Source organism: Octopus bimaculoides, chromosome 2, assembly GCF_046866305.1.
Source record: "Octopus bimaculoides isolate indiv1 chromosome 2, ASM4686630v1, whole genome shotgun sequence".
NCBI classification, from domain to species: Eukaryota; Metazoa; Mollusca; class Cephalopoda; order Octopoda; family Octopodidae; genus Octopus; species Octopus bimaculoides.
In genome coordinates, this window is record NC_142929.1 from 87,767,292 (window position 1) to 87,785,982 (window position 18,691).

Genomic DNA, 18,691 nt, shown 5'->3' on the forward strand with positions numbered 1-18,691 from the left:
ATTAGCTGGCGGGGAGAGGAGTCCCTGCTGTCTAGCGTCTATCATTTGAAAAGACCGGTCGTATTCACATGATCTGGTGGTCTCGGCACTGGAGATGGCGGATATGTATCTCTCTGCTAGTGATATAAATGTAGTAACGCCTGCGCATGCGTAGAATTAATAAAGCAAGCGTTTCCCGCTCAATTCATTCTCTTTCACGCTGGCCAGCGATTGAGCATGGACGTGTGTTTAAAGCTGTCTCTACATCTTTCGGTCTTATACTCGACAGCTCGTTATTCTCACCTCTAAAGAAGTATAACTAAAGATTTGTATGTTTTACCAAGTAAATAAATGTTGTTTAAGTTGTTTAGTCTGGAGTTCAGCGTTCCGTCTATTTCTTTAATATTATAGTAGGAAGTCAGGTATACAATCTAAAGATGTATAACCCACTTTCTACTAAATAAACAAGAGTGCATTTTGCACCAGAAGCTAACGAGAGTATTTCTGATGGTATCTACTGCAGTATAGTTTGTTCTAACAGAAAATTCAAATTTAAGTGGGAATAAATATTACCAATTACAAGACAGGTACTCTAGCAATGCTTTTCCGTAACTTAGACTGCAATAATACTCGATATACATCCTCGACCCTACTGATGATTTGCTGATCGTCAACAAACTTAGCGGCGTTGATGCTGGAAAGACGCTAATGATTCACTAGATTTCTCTTCAATTATCTTACATTAATTTTCATCTATTCTAAAAAGATTGTTATTGTCTTGTCTTTCTTCTCCAAGTCTTATTCGATTACTACCGCGTATAATATTCACGGATGTTGCAATACAGAATTTTCAGCGTTTTTATCAAAATAGGCTGAGTCTAGTTGATCGAGCTTATTGAAGAGCAATTTCTATGTTGTTTGGATAAAAATAAAAAAGATATTTGTTGTTGATTGGGCATGCAAGTCTGAAAATATTCTATGGATGTTTTTCTTTTCTTTTTCCAAATGAGGAATTCGAAAAGTATTTAGATGATTCACGACACCTGCAATTTTTATACTTAATAATCTCGCTGATTTGCATCACTGATATCAAGACAAACTTATTCTTTTTCTCTTTCCAATGAAACTGTAGAACAGTATTTATATGAATATTTGACAAGTTGTGCACCATTCAATGGGTTCCATATTTTTGAAGTAATCAAGTATTATAGGGAACTACATGTTGGCTATCCACCTCGATATTTCTGCTTCCAACTTGCACAGTAGCAGTATAACCTCATTAAGTAGAACTTTGCTGACAATACAGTGGATAATAGTCACTATCACTTAATGTTTTTGAAAAGAAATCACGGGATAATTTTTGCTGCAACGTCCATTTCTTGGTACTTCAAAGAAATATATAAATAACTCTATTAATTATGTAAGTTGAGCGGTTGTAGCATCGTTTGTATTCATGCTACACATGATCTTAGCACTGCTGAACCTCCGAATGTTTCTTTTAAAATATTTCATTTCTTATGGACCAAGTATGAACAATTCATGCAGTTCGCCAGGTAAATCTGGTACTTCTGGAATACAAATTAAAGTAGATTTACAGTAAGCACTAAATCAGGATAGGTCAATGTTCCTCCAGTGCGCTCTTCTATGAATATTAGTGAGTTACAATGACAGCATCTTGCGTCTATTAGACTAATGTTTACATTGGCAACTAATGTTTACACTGAACCCGTCATATTATCTTACAACATTCAACAGCCTTTTTGTTTTAGCGACTAATTCTACTCTGAGCTATTGGTTACCGTCTTTGTTCTTGAGAAAATCGTGAATTGGCTATACTGCTCAGCATCTTGTTCTAAAAACGTGTTCTCGCTGCTCTTGAGAAAATGGTTCTCGTGCTTGTCTATGGACATCTTGTACGCTCACACTTTTCAGGAGGAAGTCGTGTTAGTGCTTGTCGGACTACATTCACTTTCTGTATCGTTCATTGTCTTTCTACGTGCTGCCATATAGCTGCTGCTTCTTTTGTGTTGCTCAATCATATTTTGTCATTTCTTAAATAAAATATGCTTGAACAAACAGTAAATTTAATATAGAAATATTGTGATCATCTTGCTATACATGTTCTGGTCGCTCATAATATCGATACATTTTTTTTTGCGTGTATGTGCTTAAAAAATAAAAAATTTCAACACCTTTGATTTAACAAACTGAAACTTTTTTTAGCACGGTATTCTAAAATGTCAAAATGTTTATAACTATAATTTATATTATTTAGTAAAGGTAAAAAAAATTATTTGGGTGATGGTGAAAATCCAGCGTTTAGTTGCAATGAGATTTTGTAACTTTGTTGACGTAAAACCCATCTCTTTTTACTGCCAACTTTAGCCTGAATTTGACATAGTTGGAGGAGGCAGAAGTGAGGGAGGGAGTGACATCAGGTAACAAAGTGGCTGATTTGAAAGTTCTGTAGTAGACTAATGAGGTTAGATGAATTACGTCCCTTTGCTGGTAAACGCCACCAGGTAGCGTTGCAGCTGACACCTACATACTCGGTGGTTGTGAATCTTTCTTTCCCTCTCTCTGAATGATTGTTGAACTTTGTCACAAATAGCCACAGCTGTGTAAGTAACCTTAACACCAATTAAATAAATGTCTTAGGGATCTATTTTAAAACGGGGGCGCCAGTATTTTCTTAACGAAACACTTTGAAACTTGGGACACTGGTAGAATGTGTCATATAAAACATCTTTTACTCTTAGTCTTCTTAACAAAAAAAAAAGGAATTTGCAAGTTATTCCATGTTAAAGTTGTCGTATTTCTGTAATTTCAACCAATCACTGACGTCTATTCAGCTCAATAGACTTACTGCTGGGCGGTCATAAAAAAGGATCTATTTTAAAACGGGGGCCACAGTTTTCATTAATGTTTTACGTAGTGTTTTTGGTACCGAAAGACTTTCAAACTTCGTATACTTATCTATTTTGTGTTATAGAACAGAAAAATATTTTTGTATTCGAATTTATTTCATGTAAAAAATTGTCTTATTTCGATAATTTCAACCAATCACTGACAAGTATTCAGTTGTTTATATTTACTCCTTTGACTGATTAAGCGGTGTAAAGCGTATTTAATCTCCATAACTTCTGAAATTTGCAAAGAGACAACACGTCTTTTTCTTGTGCTAAGGAAGATATATTGATTTTTCCCATCGAGATTTTGTTTGCTGTTGCGGTGTGAGTTCGTGTCTGTTTAACTCTTTGTATTGAATAACTGTTGGTATACAGTTGTTTTCGCCCTACGGGGCGAAAAAAAAAAAAATTCTAGGTAAAAAACTTTATTTGTGTTTTTGTCTTTTGACAAATATGGCTACTCTAATTGTAGCGGAAGGTGTCCTTCCCATGGAGGAGGAAGGTGTACGCAAAAGTGTTCCTAAAGGAAAATCAAGTTTTGCACAGGCCGTTGGAGGTGACTCCATTGAAATAAAAATGACAAAGGAAAGTCTCTATACATACCGGAAATATGTACAAAAGGTGGATGGTGAAACGAAGCTAATTCCACCACCCGAGGCAGTCAACGCAATTAAGGAAAAAATTGTGGTGTACAAGGTGTTCAACATCAAGGAAAAAAAAATTGCAGAGGCGCGTAATGAACTGGTGGAGCTGTGTTTGGCGCCAATTTGGTCCAAAGTCATCCACGTAAACCGCGGTACAAGAAGTGCAACTATCGAAGTTCACTTCGAGTCGGCGGAAGTGGCAAAGGAGGTTTCGACAGAAACCTTGAAAACAGACCTAATTATGCTGCTGCCCACTTACATGGGAAAACGAACAGCACGTGTAACTATAGAAGACATACCATTTAGGTATGACGTAATGTGGGCGGCAGCGGCCGTAATCTTCGACGTGGAAGAAAATATAGAAATTTTATGCACAAGGAGAAGGAAAGCAACCGGTTGGAAAGGTCAGGCGCTTGAGATGATTGTCCAAGCGGAGAATAACACTTTGGAAAATTTGCCCGACAGGGTGTCTGTGGGGGAGGGACATACCATTCGCGTGTCGGTTGAGGGACGGAGACCCAGATGTTTCAAGTGTGGACAGAAGGGTCACGTTCGCTCGGCCTGCACAAAAAATAAGAAAAACACCATTAAAGCGAGTGGCGACGCTCCTGCGAAAGTGGACGAGGGAAGAAGAGAGTCAACAGTCACAGTTGCAGTGGAAAGCAGGAAGACGGAAGAAAGTGGAAAGCAGCAGGAGCGAGTAAGCGTGAGTACGTCTGAGAAAATGGTGACGGAGGAGGCATTTAAAACTGTTACAAACAAAAGGAAGACGCAATCCACTCCAGACTCCCCTCCCCAAACACACACAAAAAAAGCTGCAAACTTGCAGACAGAGGAAAAAAAAAAAACCTCCCACACCTATCCCGCTGGTACAACACTCATAGGGCAGAATTTTAAGACCCCACCTAACCCTGTGTTGAAAGGTTGTAAAAAAAACGACAGGATAGTAGCCATAAACATGAAGAACGAGAAGGTGGTGAAATACACAAAGGCTCACCCTCGCGTAAAGTTCTTCAAAAGTGGTACGGAGGATGATAAATACCGCTACGCGAGGGTGGCCGAAGAGGATTATAAAGAAAGACTTTTTCAGGAACATGTGTTAAATAAATTTATTATAGACGTCTCCAATGACGTCAAGGAAGGCAGATTGATTGTCAGCCCGGCAGCCACCCCAACCCAGAGCCCGGTGGCAACCCCGAAAAAGGGCCCAGTAGAAGCGGAAGGAGTAGGGGAGGATGGCAAACAAAAAGTGCCATGCTCCCTCTCACAACCGTAAGTGTTTGCTTTTACCCTTATTTTTTCCGATGATTAAGTTGGGTAGTTTAAATGTGCGTGGAATGAGGTCGAAATGGAAACAAGCTTGTTTTCTGGACGACCTCATTTCACATAGAATAGATGTGGCTGTGATCACCGAGTCCAAGTTGGAAGGACCTGAGGCGTTCTCGCCCCTCCTCAATGGCTACGAGAAATTTATTTCGCCGAGCCGGAGGGGAGGTGCAGGCGTGGTGGTTCTTTTTAAGGAGGACTTGGAGTTACAGATTCGTACTGTCTTTCGGGACCCAGAAGGTAGGCTGGTCGTCCTAGATGTGACACATGAAAGTAAGCAGTCCTTCAGGTTGGTGGCTGCCTATGCTCCTAACGGACAAGGGCAGTCGGGTTTTTTTCGGAACCTGGAGTACTTTTTATTGACGTCTAAAACCATAGTTTTGCTAGGGGACTTCAACACTATTCTCGATGCGCGCGTCGATAGTGTGGGCTCCACCGATAGGAAAGGGAATCCTTGCCTCAAGGGTCTACTAGAGAGTTTTAATCTAGTAGACCGCTTCCGACTGGATGAGCCGAGCGTTCCACAGTGGACGTGGAGTAATAACGACGGCTCACTCAGATCGTACATAGACAGAATTTTTGTTAGGGAAAGAGATAAGAATAGTTTTAACTGTCCACATTTTTGTATTGTGCCTTACTCGGATCACAAACTTGTGACGTGTGAGGTACATATAGATAAGTGTCATAAACAGGGACCCGGGTATTGGAAAATGAACAAGTCTATTTTGACTTGTTTAGCTTTTCGTACCCGGATTAAGGAGTTAGTGCAGAGGGCATTATGTGGCACCATCATTAATAATAGATGGTGGCACGCCCTCAAGAGAGCCATCCGTCTTGAGTCCATTAGATTTAGCAATCAGCTAAGTTTAGACAGGAATAGAATAGAGGGTGACTTAGTCAAGAGTCTAGATGAGGCAATGGAAGCTGGCTCCGCATCCAAAGTGACAGCAGCGATAACGGTCTTGTACCGACACCTCAATGCCAAACACGAAGGGTGCCGAGTCAGAGCTAAAGTACGCGCTGGGAAACGAGAAGGTATCAACGTAGCCAGATGGGCTCGTCGTGTGGAGAGTCAGAAGGGCAAGAAGTCCTGCATTAAGTCTTTAACTGACGGGCAGGGGCGCAGGGTCTATGGACAGGAGGAGATGCAAAAGGCACTTCACCAGCATTTCGCTCGGGTGTTCGGGGGGAGCGGTCCGCTTGAGCGCGGGGAGCCCTTAAGGGATTTCCTAGCTGGCGGGCCTCGACTCTCGGCGCGTGAGACGGAATGCTGTGAGGGCCCGATCACTCCCGCGGAAGTAAGAGAGGTGCTGGCCGGATGCGTCGCGGAAAAGGCTCCGGGACTGGATGGTCTGCCCTATGAGTTCTATCGTTTAATGCCGGACTTGTTTGGGGACGTCCTGGCAGGCGTCTATACAAACTGGCAGCAGAATGGGAGGATTCCCAGTTCTGTAAGCCGGGGAGTTGTGACGCTGATCCAGAAGGACCCAAGCAAGGGGGATAGCATTAGTAATTACAGGCCCATAACTCTACTAAACGTAGAGTTAAAGATTTTGGCCAAGGTGTTAGCCAAAAGGTTGACGGCTGTCGCGGAGAAGCTTGTCGGGAAGGCACAAACCTGTGCAATCCCAGGCAGGTCGATCCAGGACAACCTTCACCTTCTTCGCTACACCTTAGACAGGGTTGGGAAATTAACCGGTAAAGGAGGGGCATTGGTCCACTTAGACCAAAGTAAAGCTTTCGATAGGGTAGACCATCGGTACCTGGGGGCCGTCCTCGAAGCAGCTGGGCTGGGCCCAGGCTTTCGCGGGTGGATCTCCGCTATGTACAGCGGCATCAAGTCCACCGTCCAGATAAACGGTTACCTAACGGAGCCGTTTTCGATCATGCGGTCTGTTCGTCAGGGGTGTCCCCTATCCCCGGTCCTGTACGTCTTGGCCCTGGAGCCATTGTTGCGGAGGCTGGAGAAGTTGGGTGACATCCCTAATGAGATTGGATGCGGTAAGTTCACTTCTGCTTATGCGGACGACGTCACTCTCATCGTGTCTAAAGAAGCACAACTACCTCGTGTAGAAGAGGCTCTCCGAAGATACGAAGCGGTGGCAGGAGCAAAAGTTAACAAGGACAAGTCCATCGGTTTGCGCCTCGGTACCTGGAGGAACAAGCCGTTATCGTCCAGTGTCGTTGGACACTGGACAGATGGTCCTGTTAAGTTGCTTGGAGTCTGGTTTGGTTCAGACTCCCAGACGGAGAAGAATTGGAGCGAGGTAGTGAACAAGGTGGAGGCCATAGTTCGGAAGTGGTCCGAAAGGTTTCTGTCCTTGAAGGGTAGAGTGGAGGTGGTGCAGGTGTTTATAGCATCTGTAATCACCTACCGCCTGTCCGTTGTGCCTTGCCCCGATTGTTGGCTAAACAAGCTGGTAAGACTCCTCTTCCGCTTTTTGTGGAGGGGGGGAAAGCCACTTGTGAGGCGCTCCGTGTGCTGCCAGGAACCGCTAAAGGGTGGTTTGGGGATGCCCTGGCTAATGATGCGCAGACATGCGTTGAGGCTGAGACATCTCTGGTGCCACCTGGAGGGTGATAAGGTGTGGAGTCCGTTGGCGGAGGAGTTCTTGCCGCGACCGGCCTCGCTGGAAAGATTTAAACCCGGTCTCATTAAAAGACGTAATTTGACTTTATGGCAGAAGGAGTGCCGTCAAGCACTCTGGTTTATCCACAAGACGGGCAAGGCTGGCTGCGGGAATACCACCTCGGTGTTCTACAGAGGGCTAGTGGAGGGCAAAAACGATGACGTCCTAGGAAAGGCTCTGGGGTTCGACGAGAACCAACTTACTGCACTGTTTAGTAAAACCTTCAAGTCGGAGTACATGGATAATTTCCAAATATCTCTGACTTGGCTGTGTTACAGGAATGCTCTACCTGTTCGCGAGAAGTTATCCAGGCACGGTTTAGCAGTGCCACCGACATGTCCAAGATGCGAGCGGGACAGTGAAACTGTTCTACACGCTTTTGTACATTGTCGGCAGCTCTCCAGCTTGATAATTTATGTAGAACACGTGTTGTCGCATCTGGGACGAGTACAGCTGTCGGCTGGGTCTATGATAAAGATGATACCGCCAACTGGACTCTCAAAGGAAGGTGAGGCATGCTTTTTCTGTACGGTAGCAGTATTGAAAGAGTGCATATGGAGGACAAGAATGGAAGGTTTGGGGACAGGGTCCTACATGTCCGGCCCTGGATTGCTGAATTACTTCAAATACCATCTGAAGAGCAAAATAGGGCTGGAAAAGAGAACCCTGTCAGCCAGAGTATATGAGCAGAGATGGAAGGAAGTGGTGAAAAAGGTGGGTGTAAGTCACCCAAACTAATCATCGAAAATAATAAAAGGCAAGCTGCTGGGCCTTATAGGCTGCCGGGTTGAAAAACCCAATCCTTTTGTTATTGTATATACGTGTTTAAGTATATGCGTGTGTATGTGTAGGGATGGATATGTGTGTGTATGTATGTATATGTATGTGTGGGTGTATATATATGTGTGTGTATGTGTGTATGTATGTATATATATATATATATATATATATATATATATATATATATGTATGTGTGTATAGATGTGTGTGTGTGTATACGCATATGTATGCTTGTATAATTGAAAGAGGATAAAAAAAAGTCAATGAACATATATTAAAACCATTGTAATTTTAAAAAAAAAAAGACAATCGTAATTTTTAAAAAATCATAGAACTCGCACATTTTGTTTATTTGTTTGTCCTGTATTGTACCCATCTGTATTTTCGATCCTTCGTGATCATAATAAAAATATAAGAGAGGCAACACGTGTGTTCGTTTTCCTTCGTTAAATTTGCTTTTTTCATTTTCTTTTTTTTTTTGCTTCGTTTAACCCTAACCCTATAATAGAAAGGTTTATTAGCTATTGCCAATATGCTTCAGCCATTTTTTGACAAGGAAATAATAATTTTATCACCGATAGAATTGTTTCAGAATCGTTTGTATATGTAGTCGGCACTTAATGTATATCGGCTGAATGGACGTCAGTGATTGGTTGAAATTACAGAAATACGACAACTTTAATATGCAATAACTTAGGGATTTCTTTTTTTTTTTTAAGAAGACTAAGAGAAAAAGATGTTTTATATGACACATTCTACCAGTGTTCCAAGTTTCAAAGTGTTTCGTTAAGAAAATACTGTGGCCCCCGTTTTAAAATAGATCCCATAAAAATGTTATTCCCTGTGACATATTTCATCCGGTTTAATCGTAATTTATACGCATATATTGTTTATATAATAAATTACGCTGTGCGTATCTATGTGTGTAACAATTTTAGAGTTCGGATTCTAGAGTTAGGGTTAGTTTTAGGGTTAGGGTTACGGTTAACAGTCTAGTTAGGGTTAGGGTTACGGGATTAATACAATATACACCGTTACAGCGCTAACTGTTTTCAACTGAATAGACGTCAGTAATTAGCAGAAATTATCGAAATAAGACAATTTTTTACATGAAATAAATTCGAATACAAAAATTTTTTTCTGTTCTATAACACAAAATAGATAAGTATACGAAGTTTGAAAGTCTTTCGGTACCAAAATCACTACGTAAAACATAAATGAAAACTGGCGCCCCCATTTTAAAATAGATCCTGTCTTAGTTTTATAATGTATATTGGCCAGTATATTTTGTCTTCATTTTTATTAACTTGTAGGGAATAGGTTATACGCCATTAGGTGAATACCGCTTCCGTACATTAAATTTCTAGAAGAAACAACGGAACGCAGATTCTGAACAACACAACAATATTTATTTACAGTGGAATTCAGCTCACGCTTGGAGGGAATTCGGTAGCTTGTCGCCCTCGGTTACTGAGACGCCTACTGAATGAAGTTCGTGGTTATTTGTGAAGCTCTGGTGCTGACATGTGAGAGAGCTCTGTTGGACGTCTTGGCTCGACGGAGATCAGTCAACGAAGAGACTGAGAAAAGGCGCGAAAGCTTGGGTGTCGAACTCTACGCATGTGCATGAGACTCTTCCTGTATTCCTTCCGGAACTAGTCCCTGTGCATGCGTGGATAAAACTCCGGACGTTGAACATATAACAGTCGTCTGCTATAAAAGCGTCCCTACAAGCTTTTAAATGTTGTGATTTACTTTTGTTGTGTTGCAAGTAGCCATTTTTCAACATTATAGTTAATAAAATAAATGAAGTTTGCAAAGAAAAATGAGTTCTTTGTTCTTTTACTTGTTTCAGTCATTTGACTGCTGCCATGCTGGAGTACCACCTTTAGTCGAGTAAATCAACCCCAGGAGTTGTTCATTTTTTAATTTTTTCTGGCAGTTTCAACATGATTTTTCAGATATTCCCATACACATGCCATGTAAACTGATGCTCAGACACTTACATCTTCAAAATAAATTTAATACTGTTTCTGTTTAGTAGTGGGTGGTCCTCATTGGCTGTAAATTGAAACAATATTACATTTTTATTTTCAAACGCTTGGTGGGTGAGGCTGGAATCAGAGCAATTCATGCCAGGAATCTGGTGTAATGCTATGGAGAACATAAAAATGTGGCTGATGTCGAACCGGTATAAATGTTTAATCATGCATTAATTAGCCCATTCTTGAATGTATTTCGGAGCCAGATCAGGCATTTGGCAAAATTGGCTCAGCCCTTTCCTCATTTTCATTTCAGACCGATGTCACCTTGATGTGAATATGACATGGGGCCGATGTCAACCCAATGTAAGAGACCAAAATCTCATATTGGCCCGACATCAGGGAATATGACGGCCCAATGTTGTACTGTGTTGCAAAATGAGATCGGGCTGAAATCAAACCAACACAATTTCCAATGTATGGCCAATATAAGTAACAACATCAGTCTGATATCAGCCCGATATGGTTTTGCTGGCTGGGATTGTCTTGGAAAGCTCAGGAATCTTTTCATTGCAGATTGTCTTGGAAAGCTGAGGAGTCTGGTTCATATCCGTACAAAGCAAACACCGAAGAGAAGAAAGCAAAATAAGTAAAACATCTCCCCAATGTTTTAGGTCCCAACCAAAATTTTGAAGGGTTAGTTTGTACCAATTCATTTAGTGGTTGAATAAAATGTAGCAGTTAATTGCAACTCATTTTCTTGTATTTCTTTCTACTGTTTATACAAGACTCATTGGAACCAAGATATTGTAATTATACCAGGGCCAGAGACATGCTAACCAACCTGCTAAACAAGGATGACACAATTGGTTGTGTACATTTCTCACTTAAGTCAGGTTTTTTGCTGTGTGACATTGTGACAACGTATCAGCAGTGATGTTTTGTAAGCCAGGGCAGTAACTTATGTCAGAATCAATATTTTGATAATTCTAGTCACCATCGAGAAAGCTTGTCACTTATAATTCCTGATGTATGCTCTGTTGAGAACAAGTACAACACCGACTGTTGGTCTATAATGATGGTGAATAATAGTACCGAGTGAAGAAGGGTTCTCCATCGTCAAGTGGCCTTCATGATGGCTCCAGTCTCTCATTCAACCGACAAATTTCAGGACAGAAACGCTATGGATCTTCTATTCAAGTGCAGATTCCAAGGCAACTGTTTTAATCATTAATGGCTTATTGAATTCAGGTGCTGCAAGACTCGAATTTGATAATTTTGTTTTAAGTGTTGATATGGCAGATAATGCTTCATTGAGAGATGCCCAGTTTGTTTCATAAATTCTCTAGATTTTGTAACACATTTAGCGTAATACGCAAAGAACACAATAAGTTTATTTGGTTGTACTAACATTTTAAAATTTTGGAAATCTAACAAATCTTGGTATCTCAGTGGATCAGGGGGTAATTCGCCTTTTTTAATCACGTGTCCAAGGGAAAATATGTTACTTTGAGAAAACTTACACTTTGCTAAATTCAATTAGATTCTAAGTTTCTTAGCGTCAATTAAAAATTTTTTGAGGCATTGGTCATGTTCTTCTTTTGTGAGTTCACAGAATACAATATTGCCGATGTAAACATAAATACCTTCTAATTTACATGAAGTAATAAAATTATTCATGGTTCGCTGGAATATAAACTGCACCCGAGCAGCAGACATGTGGATTTGTACTGTTTCCCAGAGGCTTCAAATGCAGTTAGAGAATAATCAGATGGTAGGAGCAGGATCTGATGGTAGGCATATTTCATATCAATTATTGAAAATACACGATGCCTCACTACATTATGGAAGATGTTCCCAATTGAGCTGTGCAGGTACGCATCTAAGTTTGTATATTTGTTGATTGTTTCCAAGAAATGAATAACTAAGCATGGCTTTTTGTCCCAGTTAGCTACAAAACATTGAGCATGTCATGGGCTTCATTTGGGCAAAATGATCCTTTCATTTAGTTTAGTAGATGCTTAATCTTGGTCTTAATGAAGTCTTCGTGTCGCCAATTATTTCTTGATGGAGTGGAAATTGGTTTGAGGTTCTGAATATCCACTCCTGGACGTTTTTGTGAGTGTAATTTATGGCAATCCATAATGGAGGAAGAACACTTAGCATACTTATTGTCCTGGAGACCGATCACAGAAATAAAGCCAGCGTATTCTTCTATGTTAGAAGAGGTTTCAGGTGCAAGAAGACAAAACAGGATGACCAGTTTTTATGATGAATTTGTTTAACATCCACAAGAAATTTTTGACTGGGGACTGTTGGTGCTTTTGGAGTAAGAGAGGGAGAGAGAGTTTACTAAGAAATAGAAGAGAAGGTGAAGATTCCCTATAAGGGGAAAGAACTGTTTCACGGTTTATTATTATTATTATTATTAATATTGGTTTGTCCGTTTATCCGTCTGTGGGCAAAATAACTCAAAAGAATTGTGAACAGTATTTGATGAAACTTGCAGGAAAAGTTGGTAATGACACACGGAACAGATGATGAAATTTTGGTAGTGATCCAGGAATTTTTATGGATTCTTGAAGGATTTTTCATTTGTTATATTTATTTTAAATGAAGTATTACAATGTTACATTCTTTGATTGTCTCCCTTAAAAACACATTCATCGTTTCCATGTAACTTATGGTGGCATTACTGCTTCTAAAGTTTATTTTCGTTTCTCTATTAGTAATTTTACTTGCATATCTATCTTAAAATGAGCTGCTTGGCAGAGGTCTGCGGAGGATGACACGACAAGCCTTGACTATTGGGATGATTCCTGTTTTTAAAGGTTTTTTTTTTTTAAATCATATGGCTGTGTTATATTTTTTTTTTTACCCCTGCCAAGGAGGTTATGTTTTTGCCAGTGTTGGTTTGGGAAATTGAGTAATTTTCAGCATGCATGTATATGGGTAGAAATGAGCTGCTTGGCGGAGGTCTACGCTCTCCGAGTGCTTTTCTAGTTATTATTATTATCATTATTATTAATATTGTTGTTGTTGTTATTATTATTATGAGAGGTCATTTTCTGATAAGTGAGAGAGCATATGAAATAGTATTTCCATGTAATCCATTTTTCTTTCTAAGTGTCCTAGCAGTTGTAGATAGTGCTATTTTGCCCTTCTTATGAACTCCTCAGAACATCATAACTTGGGTCCATGAAATAAGTTGATCCATGTTCATTTAAACCATTTTTTACTAACTCTCTTAATGGAGAAAAGGAGTGAAGAGATAGAGGCAGGGAAATGAATTAAAACTAACGCTATATGTAAGTATTGATCAACATTTCCTATTTTTTTTACTTTCAATAGTGAAGGAGGGATGAAGAGGGAAAGAGATTTAGTGATAAGAAGAGGGAAAGTCTTTTATGTGTGTAGGTTTTCATCCTGGGAGTTTTAGAAGGATTTTGGGATCTAGTCATTTTGGCTGCCAGCATCTATTCTGTTCAAATTGTTTTCATATTCAGTGTAATGATACACTTTTATTGATGGGAAAATCATTTCTGTTATAAATCAATAAAAGTTTGGAAATTAGCAATTAAAGTTTGGAAATTTCAGTAATTTTAGTCGATCATAAGCCATAGTAACAAGCGGAACATGAGAATTCTTTTGTTGGCAAGAAAGCAGGTGTTGACAAATATATTGAAACCACTTGTTTTACCTATCTGTTGACAAATGAGCATGTGAATTTATGAACAGGCCAACAAAATGTTTGTTTTTCTAAAAATCTCTACTTTTCAAATCAGTAAACTTTTATCAACTCACCCTCAGGTTCTTCACCCCCCAAAATAATAAAATTCGGATTTTTTGCCTAGAATCAACTCCCTTGAGCTTCTACTTTGCTACAAACCTCTTATTTTGGTGGTTTGGAAAAAGAGTGGTGTGTGGCAGGGTGAACCCCCTCCTCCCCAGAATTATTGGAAATTTTATTTTCCGTTGAATGAATTTTGGTGAGTTCCTAATATGCCACAAAACACATTTTTTTTTTACCAGAAAACAGGGGTGGAGTGGGAGTTAAGCCTTGGAAATTTCACCCTTCCCCCAAAAATTTCACAGGCAAGTTTTACCCCCACACCAATTTGTGTAATCATCTTTGGCAGGCTCACATGTGGGCTACAAGACCTAGTCTTGATCTGTCTCAGCGATGACATCTGCATGGTACAATGGAGAAGTGATATCTTTCATGTGCTCTTTCATATTTTTTCTGTTGTTCTCTTCAATGGCTGGAATTATGAGCTTCAGCGATCAATGCCATTCATTGTGCCACAGGACTCATTTTCCAAGGTGTCTGTGGAAATGTCAGAGTTCATCTCTTCAACACACCTCTGTATCACAACCTCTGGCCACCATGGCTCCTCCTGCTCTGATACAGTTCAGCATAGAAAACTGCCTTTGGGAGCCTGCTGCCCTCCATCCTGCAAGCATGTTCTATCCAGGGCAGCTGCGATGATGTAATGATGGGCCTCCACACTAACTGCACTAGCGCAGTGCAGAGCTTTTACATCAGGAATGCAATCCCACCATCTGATATGGTGTGCAGATGACAAAGATGGACTTGCATCAAGACCTTGATGTTTCTGCAGTAGATGGCCATGTGTTTTGTGGTATAGACAAGGCAAGGGAGCACTGTGTACACCTTTATTGTCATGTTGTGGTCATGGCAGTTCCATAGATGCTTCATGGGAGAGCCAAAAGCCTTTGTGGCAGAGTGTATTCACCTCCTAACTTCAAGGTCAGGTACAAGTCACTGCTCTGCTGAGTTATGTAAAGGCTTCAGTGTACTTTAGAGGCTCTCTATTTACTGTCACTGGTTTGGGCACTTCCAATCTGTTAGGACATCTTGGTGGAAGCTGGTAGAGCAGTCAGTCTTCAAAGTGTTGACTTCGAGACCAAGCATGTCTGCTGCACAAGAAAACTGGTCCACGATGTGTTGCATGTCCTTAATGCTGCTAGCCACAAGCTCTGAGTCATCTGTGTAGAGCACCTCCCTAACACACATTTGCTACATTTTGGTGGAGGCAAGAAGACAGGCAAGTTGAAGAGCTTCCCATCTGTTCTAGTGCAGATGAAAACTCCCTTATGCAGATTGACCCTCATGGTTTCAAGACCAGTTGTGAGGTAAAGAGACAAGAGTGCAGGGGAAAGCACACACCTTTTTGTTTCACACATTAATTGACTGCAAATGCTTCACTAAATTCTCCACCAACTGAGACTAGTCCTTTCATTCCTGTGTGGAAGTGATTTATGATATTGACAAGGTTCTTGGTCAAGTGTGTCAAATGCTTTGGAAAAGTCCACAAACACCACAAAGAGTTGCTCCACTGCTTTCTCCTGTAGTTGTTGCAGTGTGAAGGTTATGTCCATAATTGATGTCCCTGGCTTGAAGCCACATTAATACCCTGATAGGAACTGCTCTGACATGTTTTATCAGCCAGTTGAGAATGATTTTCACTAGCACTTTGCCAGCAATGACCAACAGAGAAATGCCCTGGTGGTTCCCACATTCTGCTGGATCTCCCTTTTGTAAATGATGACTAACAGGGTGAAGTCCTGGGGTGCACACTCATTAGAAAGACAAGTGTTGTACAGCCTCAACAACTCCTCAGTAAATATGTTTTTTCTTACAAGCACACATGCACATAAATGTGCACAGACACAAGTTTGTTCTTTGGGGATTAACATATGAACAGAATTGTGTCTGGGAAAATTTTTGAAAGTAACTTCAATTTTTTCTTATTTTGGAATTAAGAAAGCAAACAAATGTCACTAGATCTTAGAGGCAGAAGAAGAGTCAAAACCTGACGATCTTATCTGAGAAATTAACTTAAGTGATAAAACAAGGTATGTATAAAAAGGCAGTTCTTTGGTATTGAAGGATGACATCATTCACTCACACAACCTTCCCTCATGACATAGATAGAGTGGCTAGGCTGAAACAGAGGGAGAATGACATTGTCTCCTCATATTGACACTCTGGAGATCAATATTGAAGGGTCGCTGTTATTTTGATACAAAATTTCTGTGTATGTTTTGGTTGGCAATTATGTCCTTTTTTTCTTAAACACACACACATACAGGCACGCACACACACTCACACACACATGCACACACACACAGAGGTATAAATACACATAATTAATGAAGTTTTCTATATAAAATTATTTGCTATTTCTATATAAACACAGCACAAAAATGATTGGTGATATGATATCAAAACAGAAATAGATATGGAAAGTTGAGATTTAGAAAAAGAGAGAAACAAGTTCATTAGAAATCTTTATTTGCCATGTACATGCACAAAATCATAGTTCAATTCCAACTCAAATTATGATGAACTTTTTTATTTTACAATTTGCGATGAGCAGATTTAAAAACTTTATCTTAGATAAAATTAAATAAATAAATAAAATCCTTCAAAATTTATTTTTTATCTTTTACTTGTTTTACTCATTAGACTGCAGACTGAAGAATTTTAGTCGAACGAATTGTCCCTAGTACTTATTTTCTTGAAGCTTGATACTTATTCTATCATTCTCTTTTGCTGAATTGCTAAGTTATGGGGATGTAAATGCACCAACACCGGTTGTCAAGCAATGGTGGGGCACAAACACAGACACAAAGTTACACACACACACACACACACACACACACACACACACATGTATATATAATGGGATACTTTCAATTTCCATCTACCAAATCTATTTACAAGACTTTGTCGGCTCGAGCCTATAGTGGAAAACACTTGCCCAAGGTGCTACACAGAGGGACTGAACCCAGAACCATGTAACTGGGAAGCAAACTTCTTACCATACAACCATGCCTGTGCCTGTTTGGGGATTTTACTAAAGTTAAAATTAATTAAAATTCAAAAAGGTGAAAAGTAAAAAAAAATGGTGTAGGGAGTAGAGAAATTAAAATTTTGAAAATGATTTTTGGAAATCTCTAATATCAAAAGCATAGGAATCCAAAAATATTTTTGAAAAAAAGGGGGTGGGGTTTATTGGAAAACACCTGACTTCCACTATTTTTTTGTGCATATGTTTGTGTGTCAAATGGAAAAAGTTTGGAAAAAAATACATTCCATTTTGTGTTGATGAAAGTTATTATTCAGACAAAAGAGCAATGTCAGTAGAATGAGCCAACAATTATGAGTTGTTCATTTCAACACCACCAAAAAAGGGTTTCCTTCACCATGGATCTGATAGAGGTACAAAAACTAGATATGTCATAAAGAAAAATGTCTTGCCAGGTATGACAATTTTCACCAACAAATAGGCTAATTATCAGAATCTCAACTGACTTGGCAACATTCAGTCCAGAATAGTCTAAAATAGAAGCTGTGATGGTCATCTGTATTGAATGCAGATGCAATGAAAAAGAATGAAAAAATAATTTGATATGATATTGAAGAAATTTCATGTTACATACTGTTTGAATCTTCGGAGGATAAATTTCAGCAATATGTTCAAGGATTATATAGAAATTCTGGGACACTTTCTTGGCAGTTATCTCATAAATTCTTTGTACATTGTTATGTGAGACTGCCTCATTTTCCCTGTTGATTCATTTATTTATTTTAGGTATCTTTTTATACAAAACCAATCAGCCTTGGTATGGTTGGTGCATACCCCGGTACCTGGATCCACAAAATTCTTGGCATGAACCACAATTCTGTGAATGTAACCAAGTTGGTGGAGATTTCAACAACTGATTCATTTTTTGTAAAAATTGTCATGCTTGGCAAGACATTTTCCTTTATGACATATTCATCACAAACAGCTAGAGCTCGTCCAATTGGATCAGTGGCACCTGCACCAGTCCACATTCTCACCCTGGTAACCAATTATTTGACAGAGATGGGTATCAAAACTGTCCCTGACTCTCTTCACAGTCCAGACCTTGTTCCTTGCAATTTTTGGTTGTTCCTCAAGCTGAAGGAGGCAGTTGTCTTGAAGACATTGAGATGAAGTAATCTATGACAAAGATCTTGGACACCTTCACTTTGGAGGATTTCTATGGGGCCTTTACAAAGTGGCTGGAGCACTATGACAAGTGCATTGAAGTCATAAGATCCTACTTTGAAAAAATTAGAGTTTTGTACTTCTTTGAAATTAATAAATGTCTCTCCTAAAAAGTCTCAAACCTTCTGGAATGTGCCTTCTAAATACTTTACTTTTTATGCTACAATTCAGAAACATGTACACTGAGTAGTAAAGTCTCTCATGTTCTGATATTTAATTTTATATTATTTATTTATTTACTGAACTGCTCAGAATAGCTGCATACACAAAGGCCATGTTTAAAAATAGTTTTGTAGTAACGTTGTGTGCATGCATAGTCTCACGCATGCGTGGAATTCAACAACCAAGCTTTCCCGCTTCATTCTGTCTCTTTCTTGC